The sequence below is a fragment of the Pteronotus mesoamericanus genome, unplaced genomic scaffold (assembly GCF_021234165.1).
Source record: "Pteronotus mesoamericanus isolate MK-2021 breed Mesoamerican mustached bat unplaced genomic scaffold, CSHL_Meso_final scaffold_85, whole genome shotgun sequence".
In the NCBI taxonomy this organism is placed as follows: Eukaryota; Metazoa; Chordata; class Mammalia; order Chiroptera; family Mormoopidae; genus Pteronotus; species Pteronotus mesoamericanus.
In genome coordinates, this window is record NW_026555329.1 from 39,997,102 (window position 1) to 40,003,395 (window position 6,294).

Here is a 6,294-nt window from a genome sequence, read left to right on the forward strand (position 1 = left end):
AGGGAAGGGGGGGGGCAGGGAAAAGGAAGGGAAGGGGAAAATCAAGGAACATATAGGAAGGACTCATGGACAAAACCAAAGGGGAAGAGCTAAGGGAAGGAGGGAGGGAGGGGGCAAGGGAAAGTGGTTGGGGGGAGGCAGAGACAAATGTATTAAAAAAATAATAAATAAATGCTTGAAAAGAAAAGAAAACACATACTAGAACTTTATGGAGAAAATTACAAAGCATCAGTAAAGGATGAAAAGAAAAACATATAGCCATATATCTTCATGGATGTGGAGGTTCAATATCATAAAGACATTTCTCTCAAATTAATCTAATATATTAAATGTTATTGCAATAAAAATCTAAAAGTGGGAGGACTTACTCTGTCAGATATAAAAACTTACTACAAATTTTTAGTAATTATGACAGAGCTGTATTCATGCTGCAGGAGACAAATATACCAATGGAGTGGAAAAGAAGGCTTAGAAACATATTTAACCCGGATATATGATTGAGATTACATGACAGTAGAGAAAGGATGAACTAGCTGTTTAATACATGGTGCTGAGACAACTGGCTATCCACAAAGAACAAATAAAATTTAGATCCCAACTTCACACCATACACACAAAACATTTTTCAAGTTGTCTTGAGACCTAAATGTAAAAAGCAAAATTTAAAAACTCTTAGAAGAAAAAAGATACCATTATAATCTGAAATAACAGTATTTCTTATACAAGTAACAAATATGTGCATATCATAAAGGGAAGTTTAAATGATCTTGTCCACCCTGGGCAAGATATGAGCCCCACATAAGTTTAAAAAAATAGACTTTATCATCTATTTATGTTTTATCCTCACCTAAGGACATGCTTATTGATTTTAGAGAGATGGGAAGGGAGGGCAAGAAACATCAATGTGAGAGAGAAACATTGTTTGGTTGCCTCTCATATGCAACCCAATCAGGACTGAACTCACAACCTAAGCATGTGCTCTGACCAGGGATTGAACCCATGACTATTTGGTTTATGGGATGACTCTCCAACCAACTGAGCCACACTGACCAAGGCCCAATTAAGTCTTTAAAAGATTAATGCCCAGCATATATAAAGAACTACAAATCAATAAAGCAAAAGGCAAAAAGTTAGTATGACATGTTAATTTACAGAAAACTCAAAGTGCCAATTAACATATGAAAAAATATTCAATTTCATTAGTAATCAGGAAAAAGTAGATTAAAATCACCATGAGATGCATTTCACACTTATCATAAGGAAGGGTGGAACTAGATTTGGTGCAATCTAAAGTTTATGCAATTTGTGGGGCCCACTTTTATAAAAAGAATACAAATTGCAAATACAAAATTAACTATGGGGTTTTTGAAGGGGTCCAAGCCAATGAAGGTACCTAAAATTAAACTTCATTTTTTTCATGGTAAATCTCTTCTGCATGAAATGCCTGAAAATGCCAACGGACATGGAGGATGTGGAACAATAGGAACTTGTAAACTACTGTTTTGCGAATTGGGGCAATTACTTTAAAGAGCCATTTGGCACTATCTTGTAAAGTTGTTTTGTAACAGGGTGCAGCTAGGCATCCCCCCAAAGAGGATTTGTAATGGGGTCCAGAAATTGGAGTGTCCAAGAAAAATATAGGATATTCTCACCACCCCCAAAGCAGGCTGCCATCGGGGATAGGAGACAGGGAGCAGGGCCATTGAAAGTCATTTTGCATGTCAGTAACAACAGGACAGCTTCATACCTCATATGCAAAGATGCTTATTTTGCATATCAACAAGGCTAACCAGGAAGGTTTGTGTAACTTAAACCGAGGATGTAACTGGGCAGGGAGCTCCCCAGGTTATATCACCTGCTGAAGGAGTCAGGAGACAGGATTACCAGGGAGGATTCCCACTGGGGTTGGGACCCAGGTGTGGCAGTCATGCTACAGGCTTTTGACCACATGGTTTTGGGAGCAGAGTGGGGGTTCCCTAGAGCATGTGGCTTAGGAAGCAGGAAAGCAAGATGTTGTAGTCATGCAGGCAGCTCCCCCTGCTCACAGCATGTGTTCACAAGAGCACGGAAGTGTTCTGCTCCATGCTGCAAGGGAATAATGTGAAGACCATGTGGGAAGGAAAGGGGAGAAATGACTCTTGCTAGTGGGCCATGAGAAGGTGCTACTTGGTTGTAAATTAAGAACTGGAGATTGTGGCAAGGTGGCGGACAGTGCTGGGAACAGGGAGAGGCCTATGAGCTGAGCTCTGGACTTTTGTTCTTTTTCTTCTGAAGGACAGTACCCCGACTGGCCTGACTGGGCAAAGGGGGAAAAGCAGGACTGTGTGTGTTGGTGGGCATTCTAAAAGGATTTTGAGATTTAACAGCAACATCTAGCCATTAATCAAAACCCGTATAGCTTTTGAATAAATATTTCCTTTCCTTTTCACCAAACTCTGCCATTGAAGACCATAATTTTTAAGGGCAGCAGGCAAAAGACTTGGAGCAGAGGGACCTTGGGGAAAGGGGAGTGCTGTTCCGGTAATAGCATCTGGGGCTCCCCCTGCAATGCGTCCATGTTCAGTAACAGTTTTTGGCAACCCAGATGGGACTGAGAATTACCCGTGGCAGACTGACCCCCTCAGGAGTGGAAGAGTGAGACTGTGGGATTTTCCCGGTCTCTGAGAATTTCTCTGCACCCCTCGTGAGGGCATTGGTTGCCTAATCACATCTGAAAGGTGAAAAAGAAATGGACCTGGGAAGGGATCAGAAGTGAGATGGTTTAGCTGAAAATTTCTTTCTGAACACTGTTTTGGAATAATGGAGTTGTGGATAATGGTTTGGTAAATATGCTGCTTCCAGTTTGCCCCTGTCTGCTCACTTACAGTTTTGTCAAGACCAAATGGAACTAAGGAAACCTATACTCAGGTTCCAGCCACATGGGGCAGACATCTCCTGAAGGATTGCTCTGGAAACTCCCCAATTTCAGGGAACTTCCCTGCACCCCGGTTCAAGGTGCTAGTCACTAGGAATGCGAGGGGTATAAAGGAGCAGATTTGGGGAGGACAGGAACCCCTAGTTTCTGTAATCTGAGCCTACATACATGCTAGGGATCATACAGCAAACCAGGTGGGTGTGCCGCTATTTTGGGCAAAATGGAGGATGAGCCATGTGAGGGCTCCCCCATGGAGGATGGGTTGTGCACAGGTGCTGCCATCTTGGGACTGGGCCAGGTGGGGGGCTAAGCGCACTCTTCAGATTATGCTGCTGTGTGGGTACTGAACCAGTCAGGTTCTCTCTGCAACTGGTTCTGATAGGGATGGCTCTGGTTCAGAAGGTCATGACCTGGGGTCCAAGAGTGACCATCTGAGTATAGAGAATTTGCAAGGCTATGATTTAGAAAGGTGCAGGATGTCCCTGAGAATCCAGGGACTTCTAGTGGAAGATACAAAGCCAGGGACTTTTAGCTGCCAGGTACTGAGTTTGAGTATAGTTCTTCCCAGTGTGGAAAGGAATAGGGATTAAAAGTGAATTATGGTTAAATTTGGGTATAAAGATTGTGAAAGTTTTTAAACCTGAAGGAAAAGAAACCTTAACTACCTGTTTTCTGATTTTATGGGAATGTGGTCTGAATTTTGCTCTGCTTCCACTCAGAAATCCTCTGTATCTGAAGACCTAGGAAAACTTGTCTGTCCCAGTTGGGGTTGGGGAGAATGCCTTTGCCATTCAGGACCCAGGAAGAGTCATTCAGGACTGAAGAGTATTTCAGCCTGAGGCAAAGGAGCACGTCTCTGCCAAGAGACTGGGCATGGAAGGACATTTCTCTGCCAGGGCACCAGTGGACACACTGGTGCAAGAGAATGCCTCTACCTGTGTACTGTTCTTTTGGAACTCTGTGTTTTGGATTTTGCTCTATAACTGAAAAGAAAATTGAAGTTTCCCAGGGAAGGTTAAAACTTCACACTATGTAGGAAAGTGAACAAGGGAAAGTATAGGATGGAAATGAAGAAGGTTGTAAAGGTTTGTGAAGATTTTAGAAAGAAAGTATGTGGTATCAATAACGGAAGATATAAGGCATGGAAATGTGATCTTGGTGGAGATCAGAAGTACAAGGATTTTCTTTCACACTTTGTGGTTTTCTCCCTACCTGATCCCTCCAGAATTTGACATTCTGAAGGAGCAAGTGATAATATCATGTTTCTTTGCATAAAACCAATAAGACCAGTCATAATGGTGGTTTTGTTAAACAAGGTTTTGACTGGAATATCACGCATGTAGGAGGTGTATCACCTGAAAGCCCTGAGGAACTGGGATTGACTTGCAAAGCTAGTGAAAGCCCATGAAAAAAGAAAAGCCAGGTACTTTGAGTGGTTGTGTGGCTTGTGGCAGTCTTTCTAGGGAAGGAACAAAGATTGCTTTCCTGAAAGATGGCTAAAAAGGAACCTGCAGGCGCAATGGAAGCTTCAAGGACTTGAATGAAACAACTGGTACAGGTGAAGCCAGATGATGGGTGTGTGGCTCAGTTTCTGTGCCCTGAAGGGCAGATTAAAAAGTCAATCTAAAAGTTCCCTGTGTAAGTTCCAGCAAAGTGGACTTAAAGATCATGGATGATCCAGGCCGTTCTTGGTGTGTCTATGCAAACAAACAGGCAAAATTAAACACTGGGCTCATCGTAGTCCCTTTCAATGACAACGAGGGTGATCTTAAGGAGGAAAAAATCATGGTTCAAGGAAAATTGCAATGCTCATTATTGGGCATTGGAATAGCACAGCTAACTGTCTTGAAAGCATGTTTTCACTTGGAAGTTGAAACTGGATTTGTAATATCACCAAAGATGTTCAATTTACAGGCATGAAGGGCCAGTCAAACTGTCACTGTTAAATGTCATTTCAGCAAACGTCTTGCAACTGGATGTTTTCCCAAAGACAGTTTCACAGACAGAGAGACTGGCTTGTGGATTGTATAAATTAACATGTGTGTTCTTCCTTCTGTTTCATGGGGTGTATACCTATGACCTCACTACCTGAATGACTCGTTGCAATGTAGACCTCACTTAAGGAACCCATCTTCATCACAACCCCCTCAGACTCAACGGTTTGGCTGAACTAAGCGGTTGGGTTGGCGAAGGGGTGGTATGTGGGTTTCATTTTAAAACTGATTTTCCCTTTTCTTTCCTAATGGCTTGGACAGAAAGGGCCCCGAAATCTGAAAGGGGGGAAATCCTAAAATATTCCCCTCAACCCGAGTTAAGGATAGTGGGTAAAAGGGTTTTGGATAGGTGTAGCGTACCTTGCACACCTTCCTCCAGATAAGCGTTCTTTTCCTAATGTGGGACATTGAAGAATTGGTCCCTGCCTTCGTCATTTAGTTGTTATGGTTTAATTGTGCCTTATAACCCTCTTACCAAATCTATCACCTCCAGAATACAAGGATGCCAACTGTCCAGTAATGCCATCGAGCCTGCCACTCCCTGGTAACAGCCAACTGACCTGGACTCGGAAAGGTCCTTCTCCCTCATGGGAAGGCCGCCCTCTTTGCCAACCTCCCATTCTTTTAGGGACCCCCTGACTCAAGGGCAGTTAGGACGGCAGCCATGTCCAGCAGGAAGCAGCTACAAGAAGATAATGAGACCTTTGCCCATTGTCCTTTATAAGATTATAAAGTAGGGTGTTTGAAAGGGGGGATTTGTAACAGGGTTCAGCTAGGCATCCCCCCAAAGAGGATTTGTAATGGGGCCCAGAAATTGGGGTGTCCAAGAAAAATATAGGATATTCTCATCCCATCCCAAGGCGGGCTGCCTGGGGGATGTGAGACAGAGAGCAGGGCCATTGAGAGTCATTCTGCAGGTCAGTACTGCAGGACAGCTTCGTACCTCATCGGCAACGATGCTTACTGTGCAAATCAACAAGGCTAACACGGCAGGTTTATGTAACTTTAACCCAAGATGTAACTGGGAAGGAGTTACAGGGCCTGCAGGGGAGAGAATGGGACACGGACACGGGGGAACAGTGTGAAGACCATGTGGGAGGGAAAGGGGAGAAAGGACTCTTGCTGCTGGGCCATGAGAAGGTGCCACATGGTGATGGATTAAGAGCTGGAGATCATGGAGACGTAGCTGATGGTGCTGGGAACTGTGAAAGGCCTGACTTGCCAACCTCCAGACTTCTGTTCTTTTTCTTCTGAAGGATGGGACTTCTGACTGGCCTAACTGGGCAAAGGGGAGAAAGGCAAGACTGTATGTGTTGGTGGGTGTTTTTAAAGGGCTTTTGAGATTTAATAGCAACATTTAGCCATTATTCAAAACATGTATAACTT